The sequence below is a fragment of the Rhipicephalus microplus genome, chromosome 10, assembly GCF_043290135.1.
Source record: "Rhipicephalus microplus isolate Deutch F79 chromosome 10, USDA_Rmic, whole genome shotgun sequence".
NCBI lineage: Eukaryota > Metazoa > Arthropoda > Arachnida > Ixodida > Ixodidae > Rhipicephalus > Rhipicephalus microplus.
Window position 1 is genome coordinate 61,337,673 of NC_134709.1, and position 22,150 is coordinate 61,359,822.

General features: G+C 47.4%; 1 protein-coding gene across 1 annotated transcript in view; it reads right to left on the bottom strand.

The window, feature by feature from the left end:
• Positions 1-21,228, bottom strand: part of LOC142774750 (uncharacterized) — a 44,438-nt gene extending 23,210 nt beyond the window's left edge. The window contains exon 1 of the mRNA XM_075875752.1: positions 20,996-21,228. The gene's annotated coding sequence lies outside the window, so the exon portion shown is untranslated. The remainder of the gene's footprint in view (positions 1-20,995) is intronic.
• Positions 21,229-22,150: the final 922 nt, after the last annotated feature.

Consider the following 22,150-nt stretch of genomic DNA (forward strand, 5'->3'; position numbering starts at 1 on the left):
AGGCCTGTCGTTGTCGCAGAGACTCGCCGCAGTCGTAACAGGGCTACTCGCTCGATTGTTGACCGGGTTCTGCTGGCGGTACCGTTGCTGTAGGGCCCGTTCAATAGCTGTGGCTTCTTTCGTGAACTCAGCTACTGTTGTTGGCGGATTTCTCACAAGCCCAGCAAACAGTTGCTCCTTCACGCCTCGCATTAGATACCGCAGCTTCCTGTCTTCCGGCATCTCAGGATCCGCCCTGCCGAAAAGACGGGTCATGTTCTCGGCGAACATAGCGACGCTCTCGTTTGGTTTTTGAATTCGAGCTTCCAAGAGACGTTGCGCATTCTACTTTCTGTCAAGACTACTAAAGGTGTCAATCAGCTGGTTGCGGAAGTGATCCCACGTAGCCATGCTTCTTTCCCTGTTGATGTACCACGTCTGGGCGTTGTCTTTTAGGTAGAAGTAGACATTCGCGAGCTTGTCTTCTGGGGTGGCCCACTGGTTGAACTTCGCGCAGCGTTCGAACTGGTCCAGCCAGTCTTGTGCATCTTCATAGGTCTCACCATGAAAGCAGTCAGGAATCATGGGATTCTGAAGTGTCATGTGCGATGTAGCTGCAGTGGCCATGGTGGTTGAAGGAGGCAAGCGATTCCTGGCAGTTTCTGGAAAGGGATTGAGCTCGGGAGCTAGGCCTCGCAGACGGCGGCTGGAACGGTGGACTGGTGTGTCGACGGGTGGTAGTGATTCCGGGCTTAAATGTCGGGTCCGCGAAGGGGTGCCAAGCATGAAGACGTACCCAGCACCTCCACCAGTGTGACGACGCGAGATTGACGAGCACACAAAGCGCCTCAAACAAATACGATTTATCGATCGCAGGAAACAGACTGCAACGACTTCTTCGTCTTTTGCCCTCGGCCAAGGACACTCGCGCTGCTTCGTTGTCCTCACCACTGGCACATAGGCTCGTTATTATATATATATATATATATATATATATATATATATATATATATATATATATATATATATATATATATATATTCGTATACATATACGGTGAGTGACGGCGACACCAGCTGCTAAATCCAGCTGAGAGTGTCCATATAATTGCTACCGCAATAAAACGAGCGGAACTTTACCATTCTAGCAACCCTAACTATACAGAGATTTGTCGCATGCTTTCTCTCTTATCTCGTCCCGACGTATGCGCTGACGATTACACGAAACGAAGTTACGTAAGCCTGTCATGACCATGGTGTCTGCGTGGTGAAGCGCGATCGCTCTTTTCCATTGCAATTCCAATGTGCAACTGTGGCTTATTGAGTAATGTTGGTGGAGGATGGAGCCGGCATAGGCGCATCAGCAGGGGGGGGGGGGGGGGGCAAGGAGGCGCGAGCCTCACCACTGAAAAAAGTTGGAAGGCTGAGCCCCCCCCCCCCCCCCCCACCATCAACAGTGGTGACTCTTGGCTGCACACTGGAGAAACCAACAAGTAAGGCGAAGTTTTTCGTCCCAACAGTAATCTCTCAGTCATGTTCTTACGGGAGAATGAAAATATTACGAGGCAATGTTACAACATTGTGAATTTTTGCCGAAATTTCTGTTGAGATGATTTTCTTCGTATGTTCTTTGCGGTGCGGGTCGGCTTTGCGACGTTTTCGCGTCTATTTATGCTGTAGAGTAGTCAAGCGCTGAACAGGGGCCCTATGATATTGTTACCACGTGCATCACTTGTTCATACTTTTATTCTCCTGTAACTTGTTGATGCAGTTACGGATGGGAACGAGCCTACCTTTTAAAGACCAGTCAAATTATCTGGTGCTTCCGGAAAATAAATTTCTTAAAAAAATATGTCATCACAGCTGCTCTGTCGAAGGTGTTGCGAGCCGATGAGTGCGACGAATCGTTCTTGATGTTTAAGCTCTTCCGTACTGAAACGCCAAAAATTGTTTCCGCTTTAGACTCTGATAAACCTGATCAGCCTTCATTGTGGTAACTTGGAGTCATAGCGGCAGCATGCAAAGTAGTCACGAATAAATAAATCAGTTGACTCGCTCTCAGTATGGAAGCTTGACTTTTGAGCTTCCCCACAACTTCGGCCACAGGACCAGAGAAAAGCTGAAAGGCCGGTGTTTTTAGCACTATGAAGGCTGACCTAAGAGTCGGGCTAGTTGGTTTTCACTCAACTTGGATTGTCTGTTACAGCGCAAAATACATATACAAATACAAAGAAACACACGCATGCAGCGCTGCTTATTTCTCTCTATTCCTCTTTCCCTCAAAAAGTATGAGCTCACAGAGACGTATACGCGCACAAACTACTAAACATCATTATGTTGCAAGTGGAAATATAGTATTATACTGATAATCCATCTCGCCAGCTGCTATAAGTAGCCGCCGCTTACGTGATTGGCAGCTAGCCTACTTGAACTACATTTAGAAGGAGATGCTCTCCGGCTTCGCGGTGTAACAAGCAGGCGATTTTGTGGCACACGAAAATTTTCAAATACCGAAGAACCAGTGGTAAACAATATCCCGTATCGAAAATAGCTTGTCCTCATGTTTTTTTTTACGTGGTTGTGCATAAGTGGTCATTACGCAATGAATCATTTTCGCGTCATTGGTTGCCTCGCGTAACAAGCTGGTACTCGGTGCATGACAATAACTGTTTGCACCAATCATATACCGCTAACGACCATTTCGAAAGGAAGCAACGAGAAATAGTTGAACGTTATAATCATTCACGTTTTGGTCTTTCGAAGGAAAGTTTTGTTTACCTCGTTTGTATTGGCATACTTATGCAGGTGCCCAGGGCCCCTTAAGAAACGTTAATACAAATATAATGAGTACACACAATGTAGTCCGCTTCAAACACCACAAAATATACATTTTAAACAAAATTATTTAGAAGTTAATGATAAATTATTAGCAGTAATATAACAATAACAATATTACTAATAATTGCACGCCCCAAAAACTGTGTTCAGACTAGAAGCAAACAAGGAGAATTATAACACACACAAGCCTGAATACATCCAAGAAAGTGTAATACTTATTATGAAAATTACAGCAGGACTCGCTCGCTGGATTCTGTGCCGACCGGTGTTGCCCCCGCGATCTCCGACGACAGCGCAGCTCTGGCCGACTGGCTCGCCCTACGCCATCTCCTGACGCCGACAAGAGCACTCGCCCAATGGTGCCCCGTCCTCGGACTCCTGTGACCATGTCCATCGTTTCTACCTTCTTCATTTCGTATGTGACTATCCCTGCCCCACTCTATCTCTATAACTTTAATTCCTCCCTTTCTTTTTCTAATACCTCCTTACCCACATCCCCTGCGCGGTATTGTGGAGGTGTCCTCCATTGAGAGAGAGGAAGTAACAAAACTGTGCTTATTTATTCATTTTTCCTTACAAAGTCACTTATATAAATATGACAGCAATCATTAGTTGAAAAAAACATGTTTGATCCTTCCGTCATGGGAATCTGCATATAACACGAAAGTAAAACGCGCCTTTACAGGGATAAAAAATTTTACCAGTCCGTATATGCATTTCGTTATATGTACAAGTACCACCCTCTACGGGCGGTTCAAGAACTAACGAGAGGTGGCTACATACGATAACGACGGGCGCTCAGCCCACGCATTAAGGAGCTGCGCACCGAAAACATGACTACGCGCCACACTCATGATGCGCTCGCGGTCGTTTCACTAGCTTCACATATGCCGAATTCGGTATTACGTCACGTGAATGGATGACGAAGGTATGTGACTGATGCAAACATGATAATCATGAGATTTGTGTCATGTAAGAACATGACTACATGCCGCACTCAAGGCGCCAATACACTTCGACATGACCCGACGCGCGTGCACGCCAGCGTTCGTTTCGTAGCGCCCCGCCGGCGATGACGTGCAGTTGAGTTTTCCGGTTAGGAAGCCTTTATGTGCACGCGTCTCCACACAGACACGCGCGCACATGGAGGCTCCCTATTTCTAGTGCGACTGCAGCGCTAAAACGCAATGCCTAGCGGAGAAAAGATGCAATAATGGGTTGGGGTCAGTCAGAATGGAACGCGATGCCCATGTCTCCGTGCCGACGTGAGTGGGCGAATTGCAGTAGAGATACACGCGGACGCGTGCGTGCGTCTGTTTTATGCTTGCGCCTAACGGCCAACGTCAGCGAACTTAGGATGAAATAGTGCCAGCAACGCAGCTCCCTCTGGTCAGGGGACGGTGGCCATGGAGGTTTAAAAACTCCCAAGCATTTCCCCGGGGGTGAGCATGGTTAAGTGCGAATACACGGGGTGATGCTATGAGGGGTATTCATTAATTCTCACTATTATATTTATTAATCACACTATGGTGCCTTTAAGGTGTAATGGTTCCTGGGAATCGCAATTTGATCACACGGAGGAGTTTACGTTAACTCACTAGCGAATGCCAACGGATTTTAACTTTACACCCCTCACGACCCGCTCTCGACTGGAGACTGAGAGAGAAGGCGGGCGCGCGAGAGAGAGGGGTGCGCGTGCAGCTGCAGCGAGAGAGGAGAGCGGAGGAGCGAGCGAAGGGGGAGGGGGTATAAGGCGCGTTACTGACACCGATATCAGCGTCGCGTCCGTGGCTTATTCGGTAGAGCGTCGAGCTGCGGCCCACCAAGTCCTCTTTCTTTTAAAGATAGAGAGAAGACTGCGGACGCCGCCGACGGCGGTGGATGGTTTGGGGTCGCTTATAAAGTGTATTCACACTTAAAAAATTGCTTGAGTGGAATCTCTTGCAATGCTTTGCCAGCAATAGTGAAGCCAGCTTTTGCCCTCCAAAGATCTCAGAAACATGCTATTTCCTGGTAGTGCCCACTAAGACATCAAGTGGCTTTGACTTGTTTGTCTAAAGGTTACGTCAATTATAAATTAAAAGATAGTTGCTTTAAAAAAATAATCCGCAGAGACTGATATCGGTGACTTAATCTCCATTAAATTTTGCCTTGAATTCGAGGCTTGATAAAGAAAAATAGTAACACAAGGACGAACTTTGAGCACTATCAGACACGAAAAGGTTGCCACAATAAACTCGTTGGGCGTGCGAGGGAAACACTCTTTCTCAATCACCGAACGCCAACAGCTCATCCTGCCCCTAGTAAGATGGCTGCCGCACCCGCCATCTTACGGTTGGCACAGCTTCACTCTTGGGCAAAAGTTTCTACTCCAGCAATTTTTGTTAACCTCCTTGATAGTAACTCGCGCCGCGCTCACTGACCTCCATTAAAAAGGCTGGACGACGCATACCCGCTCACCCATGCGGGCGCTTGTGAAGGCACCGAAAGGTCCCTTCGGTGTACCAGAAGCTGACGTCTTCTAGACGTTTTAAACGTGTAATTATTATGATATCTGGTGGTAACTGTTGTGATTGTAATTTTTGTATTTTGTTTTTATAATATAACATTTTTGTGGTCATCTAACGCTGCACGAAAAATGACAGACGTGGTAGCGACGCCGTCCAAAACGTCGGGTTGCTGGGATCTACAACTAGTGCATGCAACAAACTCTACGATTAGGCATCACTTGGAACGCTGATTAACGCTACACGAAAAATGACAGACGCCGTAGCGACGCCGTTTGGATATGGCGCGCTGCTGTTACGCATAGAGTTTCCCAAATTTAACTAGAGGGGACTCTATCGCTGCGATCGTTCGCATTACCCATCATTGCCATGCTCGCTGAAGCGCCGTGCGTTGCAGCTCTCATAGACACTAGCACCAGAGTTCCCCCTAGTGTATATTAGGCAACTCTATGCTGTTACATACAACGTTACAATCACTCGTTCGTAAGGTGACAGAAACAAATTGTCGCAGCATTTTTTTACGAAAAAGAAAAGAAAGCAGTGCACTAATAGCCAGGAGCGCAAAGGTTTGTCTTTTGTGATTAATCCGGGAAAGAAATCAACGTTGGCATGACATCATTTCGAGGATGATTTTCGGGAACCGAGGGGCCAAAGCATGACTGCAAAATGTTCCTCGCAGTCTGCTTCTTGGAGACAGCGTCCAGTTGTCCCTTTTGACATAACTGACCCACTTCCCGTGTATTTGAGGCCTTGAGCGTGGGAAACTGCATATCAAAAAACCAAGCACCTTCAACCCGCCTCGATAAAAAAAATAGGATGTCAAATACCATATTTTCCTCCCATAATATGTAAAAAGAAATATAATTTTGAGGTACTTATGCGTAAAATGTCTTCGCCATGACATTTCCGGTCTATTCGTGAAGTTCAGAGCTCTCTACAGGCCAGCATTTCATTTTAAAAAAGAGAGAAAAGCCCTCGTGCCCGCAGCAGACGACTGTTCAGGGGGGTGGCTTACGGGACACCAACGGCGTCTTCCGGTAGCTTCAACCGCGCGCGCTCAATGTAAAGCCCCTTGATCTTGGGCTTTAGCTAAATGCGCCACCCAGCTCCCCCTAGTAGAGATCAGTGGTCGCGCTGCGTTGCTTTGACGTATGCGCATTTGAGTGCGCCTGACGTCCCTCCGTCACGAAGAGAGGCAAACGCGGTAGTTGTCTGGGCAACGTCGTCGGCGCAAAGGGCAGCATGTCGCATTTCGCGCCGGTTGCCGCCTTGCCGCGCCGACAGACGCTGGTCGCGCCGGTCGCTGAGAGCACGTCTATCTCGCACCCAGGCGCCTTCGGCGATATACCCTCGCTCCCAGAGACGCCATAATTTGTTTAGAACTGCCAAGGCGTGCCTCGCTTGCATGCCAAGAAGCGGCTCTGGGACTGTAAAATGTTAAAGAAAAGCGCCTGTTCACGCTGCGCCAGCTTATACGAAGTCTTCTGGGTACCACTGCGCCATCTTCGGATGCAAAAACAACCAGCGCAAGAGTAAGATATTACTCAGAACTGCCTGTGAAATCCCAACACCATGCGGCAACCGTGCCGGTGCGGTGTTTTCTGATTGCACATATTTCCATCCGCAATAAAAAACCCTGAGCTCCACCGCCAGTCGATATAATCGCAATCGGCAGGAAAAACTACGGGTCCAGTAAAAGTGTACGAGTAAATATAATTATTGCATTTTAGCGCTACGCCAGCTGTTGCGCTTTACAGCAGCGATTTGCGTGCAGTATTGCTGCATGGCACCAAATCATTGCCGTACTCTTTCGCCGGCTGCATGCCAATAATAGGATGTATTATGACTCACGCGCGGATGCAAGCACCGTGCACGTATACAATTTTAACGGCGTACTATAGTGATGCACTGAGACGTGAACGGCGCGAAAAGCATCGCTTTCGACTCGGTGGAACTGCGGCATACCTTGACTCACTATAGTGAGTCAAGGTATTATTATTAGTACTATAGTACTAATAATGATTGTTCTATTAGACAACGAAGTTTTAAAGATTACGCCATCTTCCGCAAAAGGGAACCATGTATGGATCTGAAACAGTGGGCGCTAACGCTTACCTTGCCGGTGGCGTTGACTCTGGTGCTCATCACGGCGTTGCCCAGGAAAAAAACCTGGGTGGCGCCAAGCACGTAGTGATGGACCGGTGTTTACTACTGGAACATGCCAATCGCTGCTAATGGGCGATGAGAGACAGAAGACTCTGATTGGACACACAGAGCCACTGTCCGCTTTAAGTTCACGAAGCGAATTTTTGCAGTACAACAATGCACAGAAGAAATCTCCCACCAGCACTACCCTGGAGTTTAGAATCCAGTGCTTATGTATGCGATGTGGCTGGTGAAAGGTAGTGCCGCGCAAGCAGTTGGTATTTTCAAACAAGAAACTAGCAAGCAGACGCTGCCTGCGTCGTCTTTACGAGACGAGAGAGGAGGAGCGTAGTAGAGAAAGCGGATGGGGCGCGCATGCGCAATAGGGGTGAGATAAGTGGAGCGAGCGTAGGCTAGTAGGCGCTGCCTGTGTCGGCACGTCCGGTGTGCGCCCTGGTCACTCCACATACCGGATTGAACCCCGCTTTAAAATTTTTCGCACGTAACAACAACAACAAAAAACAAAGCGGGCGTCAATTTACGGTTACGTTTGCATTACTATACGATGTACGTACGTATCATCTATACCAAGAGCACAACCAAGATTGTGCTGTCCCGGTTAATACGGTAGTCTTGACGTGCCTCCACATCATAGACATACGTCTCTGTGTCTTTCCAATGAGCGCATTGAAGAAACTCTTTCCGGATACCTCCGTAACAACGGTGATTTGTTGTTGATGTTCTGATAAGAACGCACTTTAGCACCTCTTGGGCAATGTGAAGTTTTATGGCTCCCGCGGGACATAAAACTCACCTTGTGTGTTAGGACCCACTCACATTAGAAAGGCCGATAATACCCGACTCGGCTATCTGTTGGAGCTGCCGCAGGGATGTAAGTACAACGCAGCATAAAGATGGAATCTGACCTCTATAGGTCGCAGGCGTGGGTGCCAGGTCCATTTGTAAAGTTGGGAATGATTGATGATGATGTATAATTATGTCTTCTGTGGTAAGGACCAGCTAAAGCCTTACCAAGTTGCATTACCGAATTGTCAAGTTGCGATGTTACCAAGTTACGAGCGCAATGAGGCGACCCTATGAATGTCGACACGTAGTGGGCTAGAAAAATAAATAAATAGATAGAAACTCTCAAAGTGGTTCAGCTAAGTGCCTTTCATTTAAAAGGAAAGTGATTTCAGCGCCTCAGTCGGGGAAGTGTGCTTGAAGATCACGGTGAGCACGGGATCGCGTGCAGCTCTGTGTCATCAACGTCGCCATCGTGTACTAACACCTAGCTCTGCACATGCGCAGTTTGTTTTTGGTGCTTTTTTTCAGTGACGTACCTCGTGACAACAGACTGTCAGCGCCTTCAACGAAGCTGTGCTCACATGAGTGGAAGTTTGGGATAGTTGATGTGCTGAAAAAAACTTTTGCCTGTGTTTACGCGCTGAAAAAAAAAACACAAAAAGCCTTGCAAATGTTTTAACACGCCGTGGCGCTGCCCGGATTCAGGATAGTGTCGTCGCTAACGCAATGCACCGTGCCAAGGCGCGTTGGTGTGAGGATGCAGGCAGTGACGTTCTCAACTACGCCGAAGAATTCCCATTCAGAGAAAAGAAAATTCTCTATTTCTAGGATTTTACCCTGCAAATGCTGACGAACATATCGACACATTTCCCTGCACTACGCTACTAATTTCCACCCCATACATGCACACACATACTATAACTACACATGCCTTACGTACTGTCGACTTTTGAAATCATGACTAGCCCCTCCATGACCGCAGAACAAAACGTGATGTTATTAATTCGTATACCGTTAGTATACATTGCACATTGGGGGCGTCAAGTCGAACACCAATCGTGAACTTGAAATTGCTTCACGTAAATATCAGAAACAAATCTCAAGGGATGCTTGCGTGGTGCGTGGGCCAGAACGTATACATTACAGCAGATGAAGGCGCACTGTGAGCGCTAATTATCGGTCATCATAGGAGAATTCAAGCATTTCTGAAATTCTCTGCAATATCATGTAGATTCCCTTTTTTTCTTTTGGCCCAAAATGACGGGCGAAAATTCCCCAAAAAAGGAAAAAAAATCTCTGTCCCAAAACATCACTGAATGGAGGCGTTGCTGATAGCATAGTGCGGGTAAGGCTTCAGGTGAGCGTGCCTCCGTGTTCATCCAACGCGTGGTTATTACTGTCCGGTGTTGGGCGATCGGAGCGCAATACTCGGAGAGCGTGGCTGCTGGCGCCAGGGGTTACGGTGAGGGTGGGATCGCTCGTGACGCATCGTAACTGCATCCGGTAGGCGGCCGCTCAGTCAGTGGTTCTTGATGGCGGTGTCGAAGCGTTCCTTGCCAAGGCTTTTAAACCATAGAGTTTCCTAAAATTAACTAGAGAGAACTCTGTCGCTGCGATCGTTCAGTGACCGTGGGAAGGATAGGTAGTACACACATTTCCCTAGTCTTCGTACTTGCGGGCAGCGAATCGTACTTGCGGCTTCGTTTATTGCTCTGTTTTGGTTTTGTTTTGAAAGAAAAATTCAACCCGTTCGAACTTCGTGTCCCGATTTGGATAAGTAAGCCTAAAAGAATAAGGTCATGAAGCGAAACCGCTATACATTTGTTGATTTTTGTTTCGTGAGGAAGCAGTTCCAAGCCACACGAACATACACGGAGCCAAACGCAGGCCAAAAGTACGAAGATTAGACAAAGCTGTGTACTACTCATCATTCCTATGCTCGCTGAAGCACCCTGCGTTGCGACTCCCATAGACACTTGCGCCAGAGTTCCCTCTAGTGTATATTGGTAAACTCTATGTTTCAAACCGTGTGATCACGTGACACGACGCGGATGAGCTCGTGGGCGTGCGTTGCGAAGCATTGCAGCGCTCCGCCAGCACCACAGAGAACCACAGACAGAACGGTCGCCTACCGGACGCAGTCAACATGCGCCATCCAACGCTGTCGTCCTTACTGTAACGCTTGTCGCCAGCAGTCACCTTCTCAAAACATCGCGTTTCGCAGCAAGAGAGCATCGGAGCGCGTGGTGACCGGCGGGCGCCTCCGACGGTATACGCGGCCGCAACAAATTTCGCGCAGGCACACTAAGCACTTTGGAAGTACTTGTTCCTGGGCTAGTTAGTTCGTCATACTGAGGGAAACTTCTAGACGCCTAAACCTCCACAGGAAGAAAGACACAGAAAAAAAGAGCGTCAACTCGCCACTGATTTATTTGCAGGGGAAACGCAGGAAATATACAGCAGCACCACACATGAGCAAAGCACACTAGTTCACCTACTCACATGACCACAAACAAAAACTGAGGACATTCGAAAGGCATATCTAATCAAGCACCGAAGCCTACAAATCAAACTCAGACATGCGCAAAACGACTCACGTGTCACTTAAACAGAAGTCACTTTTTCTCTTTATCCAAAACGCTTCAATTATTTTATGGGCCAGAGCATCTGAGCTTTTTGTGAGGACATAAACGCTTGAAAACATCTCCTCACAAGAACAGGAGCGGCCAGGCGCAAGCAAATGTGCTCCTGAATGATCATCGAATTGAAAGCTCGTGTTTCCTAATTCTGACCCTGAAAAACCGTCCAGTTTGGCTGATGTGAACCCGGCCACAACTAAGTGGGGTTAAGTACACCACACCCACCACGCAAACCACATACATTGGAGCGTGTACTTTACCACAGGTAGTGGCACTTGGTGTTTTAGAAATACGTGGCCGTAGACTAGCCAGCTTTTGTGGCGCAGAAAAAACAACAGGCAAGTTGTACCAGTTCGGCCCGTTTTTTTTAATTCAATGTATGTAAGGAGAGGTTGGTGCCAATGCGTGGCGCCAGCTACTCCTCTTCTCTTGCACAAAAGTTAACATCGCACATTTTGTAGCAAACACAAGGCTATACATATTGCTACGGGGTGCCACAAATGAACATTGTAGAAAAGAGGACGATGTTTAGGGCAAGCTCGTGCAGATCAGGCTTCATATTGTATGCCTGCCTGTTTACCAAAAGTAAAGGTATTTTTCAGACGCCTTCTCCCCGTAACATTTTGGTGGAGAGTGCGGGTCCTCCCACAGTCAACACCATGACAATTTTACGCAGCGGACGTTCCTTGGCTGCCTGTGCGATGCCTGATCAAGACGAGCACGAGGATTCTTCGGAGACTACCCCAACCGTGCTTCGTCCAACTACGCAGCAACCAAGAGCACCGCATCCAGCTGCTACTAACCGCACCGTCGTCCTGACTCAACCGCGTGACCCAGGCACCTTTTCGGGCAATGACAGTACTGACGTGGAGGAATGGCTTCAGCTGTACGAAAGGGTGAGCGCTCTTTACAACTGGGATGCGACGCTCATGTTGGCCAATATTATTTTCTACCTTGATGGTACAGCTAAAAATTGGTTTTCCAACCACGAGGAAGATATCACGAGTTGGGAAATCTGTAAGCAGAAACTCATCGATCTCTTCGGCAAGCCCATCGGGCGTCGTCGTGCTGCGCAAAAAGAACTAGCGTGCAGACTCCAGTCCTGCACCGAGTCGTACGTCACACACATACAACATGTGCTCGCCCTCTGCCGGAAGGCTGATGACAAGATGCCGGAATCTGAAAAGGTCGTGCACATTCTCAAAGGAATCGCCGATGACGCCTTCAATCTCCTCGTATCTCGAAACTCGTCGACCGTAGACGACGGTATTAATGAATGCCGACGCTTGGAAGACGCGAAAAGTCGCCGTATCACTTCACAGTTTTCGCGTCTTCCCGACACGGCTGCAACATCTACCTGCGAGGACGCCCGTTTGCCACCAGCCCCTGCTGCTTCCGACGATATCGTGCGCATCGTGCGCCACGAAATCGAGGCAGCATCTCCCCTGTCTGACGAAGTCCAGGCCCCTGACGACTGCCGTGCTACGATTTCTTTGATCAAGAGTGTCGTACGCCAGGAACTGGCCAACGCCTCACTTCAGACGCTATGCCCCGTTAACCGACCTGACTACCGACTGCTCAGTACACCTAATATGTACCGCGGACCGAACAACCGCCCACGTTACCGGAACCCGGCAGAATGGCGAACTTCCGATGACAGGCCGATCTGCTTTAACTGTGGACGAGTCGGCCATATTTCACGTCATTGCCGCACTTCCTAGGGTTGGCAGCCATGGTCGCATTATGCCAACACCCGACGCCCACCTGCTGGCTCTCGGATGCCGATCTACACTGCACAAGATGATGCTTCGACATCCAGGACCGCCCAACCAAGCCGCTCCCCGTCGCCCCCTGGACGCATGTCCCGCTCAACTAACCGACGTCGCTCCCTCTCACCCTCCTACCACCAGTCCTCGGAAAACTGACGGGCGCAGCTCCTAGAGGTGAGCCTGCTTCGACGACCCGACCCAAAATTCCTCTGCACACGATACCCGGACACAACAACTTGATTAAAGTAAAAGTTGACGGTACTTCTGTGGCAGTACTCATTGACACCGGCGCTATCATATCGGTCATGAACTCCAGCCTTTGTGCTCGACTCCAGAAAGTGCTTATCCTGCTCCAATCACTGTTGTCCGAGTAGCTGATAGTGCAACACCAGCGGTCACTGGGATGTGTGCCACCCTTGTCACTGTTGCTGGACGTCATACCACTGTTCTGTTTTACGTACTGGACCACTGCCCACATGACATCATTTTGGGACTCGATTTTTTGTCGGAGCGTTCCGCCCTAATTGACTGTTCTGCTGGTGTTGTTCAGCTCGTCCTACCACACGCTGTTGACCCTCCTGATCCTGTGCCACCAACCTATGCTCCGCCGACTTTGTTCGCCGATCTTGTCGAGCAGTGACGTAAATCGACGTCTCTTCTGATCCACCTGTGGCTGACGGCGATTATGTCATTTCACCTAATCCTACAGTACTCTGTTCGTTCAATGTTGCGTTCCCCCCCCACCATCATCACAATGAAGGACAACGCGGCATGTCTCCCTATTGTGAACTTTGAACTTTGCTTTGAAGTCTTGCTACGAGGAAAATCCCTTGCAACCCTTACCCCGGCCGGCTACTACCACATATCGGCCTTAACAGAGGATACACCGTCATCTGCAAGTATTCAGTCGCGCAGTATACTAGACTGCATAACTGGAATGATTGCCTCTGATCTCCCGGCCGAGCATGTGTCTGCGCTTCGGGGCCTTCTTGCGTCGTATCAAGACGTATTTGATCTCTGCGATTGACTCCTAGGTCAAACGACCGTCGTAAAGCATCGGATCAACACCGGTGATGCAAATCCAGTACACCGGCGACCCTATCGGGTTTCCTCCACCGAGCGCCACGTGATCCAGCAAGAAGTCGACAAGATGCTTGCCCGAGACATCATTGAACCTTCTTAAAGTCCTTGGGCTTCGTCCGCTGTGCTTGTGAGAAAGAAGGATAACAGCTGGCGCTTCTGTGTCGACTACCGAAACCTTAACAAGGTTACAAAAAAGAGGTGTATCCTCTGCCGCGGATAGATGACGCTTTGACTGCTTTAGTGGAGCAAATTATTTCTCTTCCATCGACCTTCGTTCTGGGTACTGGCAGATATCAGTTAATGATCTGGACCGTGAAAAGACGGCATTTATAACTCCCGACGGGCTCTATCAGTTCAAAGTTATGCCGTTCGGGTTATGCAATGCCCTGGCTACATTCGAACGAATGATGGACGCTCTTCTTCACGGTTTCAAGTGGTCAATCTGCTTATGCTACCTTGATGGCGTCATTGTTTTTTCGCCAACTTTCGAAACTCACCTCGAGCGTCTCTCAACAATTCTTTCGGTTTTACGCAAAGCAGGGCTCCAACTAAACTCGTCGAAATGTCACTTCGGCCGCCGGCAGCTCACTCTCCTTGGACACCTTGTCGATTCTTCTGGTGTTCGTCCTGATCCTGAGAAAATCCGCGCCGTCAAAGATTTCCCTGTGCCGACCTCTGCGAACGACGTTCGAAGCTTTGTGGGTCTTTGTTCGTACTTTCGTAGATTTGTGCGGAATTTCGCTGACGTCACACGCCCGCTCACGGAACTACTAAAAAAAATGTGACTTTTGTGTGGGGACCGGGACAAACCAGAGCATTCGTTGAACTGACGAGTAGACTTACGACACCACCGATTCTCGGCCACTTTGATATATGCGCTCCAACGGAAGTGCGTACCGACGCCAGCGGCCACGGAATCGGAGCCGTTTTGGAACAACGACAGCATGGCTGCGAGCGCGTTATTGCTTACGCTAGCCGTCTTTTATCGCCAGCAGAGCGAAATTACTCCATCACAGAACGCGAATGCCTCGAACTCGTCTGGGCAGTGGCTAAATTTCGGCCGTATTTGTATGGACGCCCGTTCACGGTTGTCACTGATCCCCCCGCCTTATGCTGGTTGTCGTCCTTCAAAGATCCTAGTGGACGTCTCGGCTGGTGGGCTCTACGGCTATAGGAATATTCCTACACGGTTGTCTACAAATCAGGTCGCCACCACGAGGATGCTGATTGCTTGTCGCGTCATCCAGTAGACCCTGCAGACTTTTCTGAGAGCGATGAGCCTACTTGCGTTTTGGCACTTTCTGCGTTTAGCAACATCAGAGGTCAATAACGGCGTGATCCTCACCTCAGAGATATAATCCTTTGGCTTAGTGGTCCCACAACTCCTCCGTCTCTCCGTATGTTCCTGCTCCAAGATGGCGTCTTATATCGCTACAGCATGCATCCTGACGGACCTGAGCTGCTGTTGGTCATACCACAACATATGCATCAGACTGTCCTTGCACAGTTGCATGGTATTGCGACAGCTGGTCACCTGGGAGTTTCAAGAACTTATGACCGTGTTCGACGTCGCTTCTTTTGGCCCGGTATTTACCGATCCGTCTGCCGTTACGTCGCCTCATGCAAATCCTGTCAACACCGCAAAAAACCAGCAACCTTTCCAGCGGGACGCCTTCAGCCCATTCAGATCCCATCCAAACCATTTTATAGGGTAGGTGTTGACTTACTAGGACCATTCCCTTTATCGGCCAGCGGAAACAAGTGGATAGCAGTCGCCATGGATTACACCACTCGGTATGCCATCATGTGGGCCCTTCCTACCAGTTATGCGACTGACGTCGCTGACTTTCTTCTAGAAGACGTCATACTACACCATGGCGCTCCTCGGCAACTGCTTACCGATCGGGGTCGCTACTTTTTATCACAAGTTATCCAAGACATATTACACTCTTGCGCTACAAAGCACAAGTTCACAACGGCGTATCATCCTCAAATCAACGGGCTCATGGAGCGGCTAAATAAAACCAACACGGACATGCTCGCCATGTACGTTTCTTCAGACCGTTGTGACTGGGACTCCACCTTTCCATTTGTAACATTTGCCTATAAGACGTCTCGGCATGACGCTGCAGGTTTCTGGCCATTTTTCCTTCTGTACGGAAGAGAACCTACGTTGCCTTTCGACACGCTCCTTCCTGCCGTTAGCCACATGTCGGAATATGCCCGCGATGTAATCTCTAGAGCTCTAGAAGCACGTGAGCTAGCTCGCCGGCATCTGAGTGATTCGCAGGAACGACAACGACAGGTCGACAGCGCGTGCCATCGTGATGTCGACTTCAGGCAAGGTGACACAGTCCTTCTCTGGACACCGTTGCGGGGAGTTGACCTGTGCGAAATGCTGACTTCACCGTACTCGTGCCCGTACCGTGTGGTGCGCCAAGTCACCAACGTGACATATGAAATTGAACCTCTTAACGGCACCAGCGCGTGATCGCGTTCTGACGTTGTTGACGTCACTCGGCTGAAACGATATTACTCTGACCAACCAAGCACCGAGACGGTGCCTTCGCCATCGGGGGTGATGCTACGGGGTGCCACAAATGAACATTGTAGAAAAGAGGACGATGTTTAGGGCGAGCTCGTGCAGACCGGGCTCCATATTGTATGCCAGCCTGTTTATCAAAAGTAAATGTATTTTTTAGACACCTTCTCCCCGTAACAATATGTACATAGCACAACACTTACACAATGAGTTCACGTTTTTCAACACTGAGTGTCCACACCACACAGAAATGGGTCCACACTGCATAGAAATGTGTCCGCATCATACTGAGTTTGTAAAAAAACACAAGGAATCACGTCAATTTAAGTGTTCACACAAAAACTTGAAAGTTCAATGAAATGTCTAAGGTGATTTTGTCGCTTAAATACTGAACTATTTTTCGAAAAGTTTCCCCAAAAATATCGTAGTGAAACACGAAAACAGTGTTTTGAAACATACCGCGGTTAACAGTGAAGTGCATTTGTTTTTTGCTTAGTACTTTTGAGCTATTTCTGATTCCTCCAGAAAGTGAGTGACTGCACGCGCTGCAGTGGCTTTTAGCTTTACTTTTGGTCATGGACCCAAGATTTTTGCAATTGATGGAGGTCGCTTATCCAAAGATTTGAGTTTTTGAGAAAGGTTCTTTCGAGGTACGTCATGATTTTTACAATGCAGGAGAACGTCCTCTGTGTCTTCTTGAGCTTCTCCACATGAGCAGGTAGGACTGCCAGCTTTCCTTAATCTATACAGGAAAACCTTCGTGTAGGCTGTACCAAGTCGAAGCCTATGGATGACTGTTTCTACCGATCGGCTAACCTTCAACGGAATATTAAATTCTATACCAAGAATAATGTTATACAGCAGGGAGTTTTGCGTACCATTTTCGAACCAGGTTTCCTTAGACAGCTGACAGCTCTGCTTATTTATTAGACACCGTGCATCGCTCATCGATAGAGGTAGCAGTGATATATTATTTTCTTGATGTGCTGCATGTGCAGTGTGAACAGCTATGTCATTTCCTGTGATTCGACAGTGGCTTGGCACCCACTGGAACGTTATCGTGTGGTTTCAATCTTTTGCTTTAGCGTACGTCCTCTGTATTTCATATGCGAGCTCGCTAGCTTTGTTGCCCAAGCAGATTCCTTTTAAAGAAACTAATGAGGACTGTGAGTCACTGATAACTACCCATCGAAGTGGACCTGACTGTAAACAAATGAAGCATAAAGCACAGAGTATTGCATATACTTCTGCTGTTGTGGATGTCGTGAAATGGCTGAGTTTAAAAGATTTTCTCGCTTGGTATGCAGGTACAAAGAATGCCGACGTAGAGCTTTGATTCAGACATGATCTGTCGGTGTACACATCAATATAGTCATCATAATTGGTGTAAAGTGTGTTAAAGTTAATTGCTTTATTACAATTATGGGCATATCATTCTTACAATTTGTTCCCGGAATTGAAGTTGTAATATCTGGGATAGAAAGTCGCCATGGTGGAAGGGATGCACATGGAGACCAATATTCGTGCGTACACTCTAAAGTTTTTTACACCCATCAGGGTGTACTTGTTTTGTCCCATGGTTAACACCTTTTTAGGGTGTCTAGGAACACCCTAAACAATAAGGTGTTTAGAAACACCCTGAAACCGTAGGGTGTAAAGAAACGTTACACCCTACTTTAATGGGTGTTTATGAGCACCCCTAAACTATGAGTGTAGGATGAAGCTACACTCATGCCAGTGGGGTGTACACTGAAAACCCCCTTGAAACGATGGCAGTTATATGAATGAGCCTACTTTGATCAAATGAAGCGCAATTAACGGGCAACAAAAGCAGAGACACAGGAGGTGACGCTTAGACTTGTGTGTTGAAGAGAGCCGTTCACAGCACTCCATTCCATCAAATATGCATCACCAACTGGCCCAAGCCTCAATTGTTCTCAGGGAGAATCTTATATGAACCTTCTCTGCGGCTGACAGGGAAGAAGGAAGATACTGGTCTTACCCACTGCACTTATACCTGCATGCATGCAGCTGATAAAATAAGGTGCCATGGTCTTGAATGAGATGCATGAGACCAGTTTATATCAGGCTCCGGAAATTTTGACCACCTGGGGTTCTTTAACGTGCACCCAAATCTGAGCACATGGGCCTACAACATTTCCGCCTCCATTGGAAATGCAGCCGCCGCAGCCGGGTAAGGTATATTTGGAGGGAAAATATATAAGACCTCTCAAGCTGTCAAACTTTACGAGAAAAAATCGCAAATTTCACAAACTAATTGTTCTGTCTATAATGAGACGCAACTTGCACCATGTGGTGGTTGAATTAAAATAGACTTTGTACCTAAATTGAAGCAAATAAACAGTTCTTTTCATGGGCCGAATTTTGTCATAGCAATTTATGTTTTGAGAAAAAGATCACAGCATATCCACGGAGTGATGAGGATGAGTGGGGCGTAGCGTTCGTCCGTCCGGACGCACAAACGGATGGACAGACAGTCTGACGCCAGTGTGGACGAACAGAAAGACGGAAGGACTCACGGACAGACCGACACACGGAAGCCCGGACGGATGGATGCACAGACGAACGGACGAAAGCACAAATGTACGGACGAACGATTCGCCCACGAATCATCATTTTGTCCGTGTATATGCTGTGAAAATCACTAACGCTATCTATTGTGCAACTCATCAAGTGGCTACATAATACTAGTACGACTACAGAGGAGGGAATGACTCATGGCCTCAAGAGCTTTGCCCCTAAATGATTTTTAATGTTCCAAGTTCCCCATTCAATACTTGGTCATACAGCAGCCGACGCCTCGAAGTTCTCCATTGCCGTGGATAGGAAAATTCAAAAAATATTTTATTCCTTGAAATAGAAATTGTAATGATGAAACGTCACATACAAAGAACTGATTTTTTGCTTTCAATTTAGGTAAAAGGTGTTTTTTAATTGTACCTCCACATGGTGCAAATTGTGTCTCAATGCGGACAAAAATGACATATTTGTGAAATGAGTGATCTTTTCTCGTAGAGGTTAACAGCTTAAAATGCCTAAAAATAATTTTTCATCAAAACATCTTTTCTGTGAAGCAGTCACAGCTCAGATAGATATTCATACAAAGTGCAGTATAGCAATGAGAAAATGCAAACATAACACACTTTGGCTAAATTCTTGCAGACGTATGTGGCCGAACATTTGTATTAATATTGCTGAGTTTCAAACACCTTACATAAGCCCCTTTACTTAACATGTACCAAAATTGGTATAAAAAAGGTGTGGTACTTGTAAAATATTTTTTTGACAAATAACAGTCTGGAAAGTTTGAAAGGCAACCATGTGACCAAAAACTTTTTTCTCTCCAAAATATTCAAGCAGTTCAGTGTTTTAGTGCATTAAATCAGCACGATTTTTTTCAAACACATTTGCCATAGCCACAAAATTGGCTGGGAAATGTCGAAGAAAGTGACCCTGTTTCCTTCACTCAATGACCATTGCATACTGCTAAATTAGGGCTATTTGTTTCAATCATGCTGTCAGGGTGAGAAAGCATAACTCCTTCCCGATGCAGATTAGGCTGTCCAGTGGCTGTGCATGTTGTGTTCCTAGATAGATGTGCTGCCCAGTCTTACATTTTGGGTGCAAAACATGCTTAGATACCGTGCAATATGTAAAAAATTAAAGTGTTCTTGTGCAGCAAAAAACTAATAATACGCTTCACATAGTGAAAATACCTTTAACATCTGAAGTACTTAGCGAAGTTAAACGCCAAAGCGAGGCGATGGCAATGAAACTCTGAATAACAAGAATATTTTGAAAGTTATACATGATGAAAGCAATCTGAATAAAATGTGCTCGAACGTTAGCAGTTATGTGCAAACAAGCGTTTCAACTGTTCAAGTAGGCAATTCGACCACACACACACACTAAAGGTCTCTTCAAACAAAAGTCCAGCTTCAGTGCTCGATCCGCTACATAGGAACGGCTGTCGGCAGTGTCACGCTACGTTGCGGGTGAATGAAAATACCGGTGTATAGGCAAATTTAACGAAATTGAATGTATAAGCAAGCAGGCAAACTTCGCGAGGCGCACCTAACGCGAAGCAATATGCTGTGTTGTCACCCAATGCATCAACCCGAGTTATCACGGTAGCGTTACCGCACAAAACGAAAAAGAACCGAGAAGAACGACATGAACAGCACGCCCTTGTTTTCCGTTCTCGGTCTTTTTGTGCAATAAAAAAAAAAGAAAGTAAATGAACTACCGACATGCCCAAGCATATGCGTCTTACATACGGTTGGTGCTTAGGCTTACAGGCGCCGTCCCCACACACGTATTAATTAGTAAACTAAAATTGATGTGTAGCACGAGCGGGCCCCGTTAAAAACGGCTGCCAACACAGGGCACCGCAAAAATCTGTTCAATTTCTTCGCTGAACCTCAGCGGCGCACGCTCACTCTGCTTTGTACTCCAACCAATCTAAACAAACAAACAAACACAAAAACTTGCCCACAATCACACTTCGCCATCATCCCCGTGAAACAGTTCGGACAAATATTCTCGCTAAGTAAACAAATGCTGATTTGTCATCAACTAGTTGAAAACAAAATAGTTTGAAGGCGTTATTCTCGTGCTCACGCAGTTAAGAAAGCGTTGAACGGAACAACGTGAGAGCGGTACTCACTATTTCAATTCGAGTGCTCCACAATATGAATCCACAGGTCCAGTCTTCAGGATGGTGCACCTTCGCAATAATCAGCACTGACAGAACACACTGGTGGAGCACAGAGCGCAAGCACATTTCAAACAGAACACCGACTAATAAACTCTACCGATCGAGAAGCCACGCGCACCACACGCACACACACGGGAGGGTTTTTCGCCAGCGCACGCAGTGACATGTAAGACGATGTCGACCCCTTTCCCGTGCTGTGCGCCCGGCGCGCAGCAATACCGGGAAGCCAAGGTTGTCTAGGCGACGAGACTTCATGGCATCGGCGCGCTTTCAGACCGGCTAGATGCGGTTTAACGCTAGCTCCGGCCCTCTGCTGATTGCGTGCGCTGCTTTTTTTTTTGCGGCAGCGATCTGTTGCGTTATACTCATTCTTTAACAGTACATCCGAATCGCAGTGAACTTTGTGACGGTGCAGTGCGGTCAGCACGAGCTACTAGTCAGAACGCACATTTGTAATATTCAGGAGCAATATTTAGCGCACCTTCACTGACCTAATGTAGTGAATACTGGTAAAAAGCTAAGCTGAAGCTTTTTGCTTAGCTCTATGGGTCTTTAGGGACTGCTCATTCAAGGTCACGCAGGCAATATTTTATCAGCACTTTCATTTCGGTAAACACATTGCAACATTGCATGCATCGGCGTCACACTATTCGATGAGAACATATTGCCACGTGCGTACTACTAGGAAGATGAAGACAGCGCATACGCGCATCTGCACGCTTTTATGCAGCAAGCAATAATAAAAAGGAAGAGGAACGCTCTGGCACGCAGTAAACAAAAATACGGACCTGCTGCTACTTTCTCAACCTGTTAATTACTACTTCTGTCTTCACGTTGCGGCAATACATTTCTTAGCTGGCAGCCCTTGGAACAAGACCATGGCTGAGAATATTTCATCAATGCTGTTTTCTCATACATACAAAGTCAAGGCTTTGACCGGAGCACGTCTGCTGGGGAAGTTACATAAATTAAAAGAAGGGGATCCGCAAAAAAATGGAGAGAGAGAGAGAGAGAACTAGAGAATGCGTTTCGGCTCCCCTGAGGAGAGCTTCGTTCGCAATTTAGTCTACAAGGCTCCCGTCATTGTGAGCAAGGCTGCGTCAA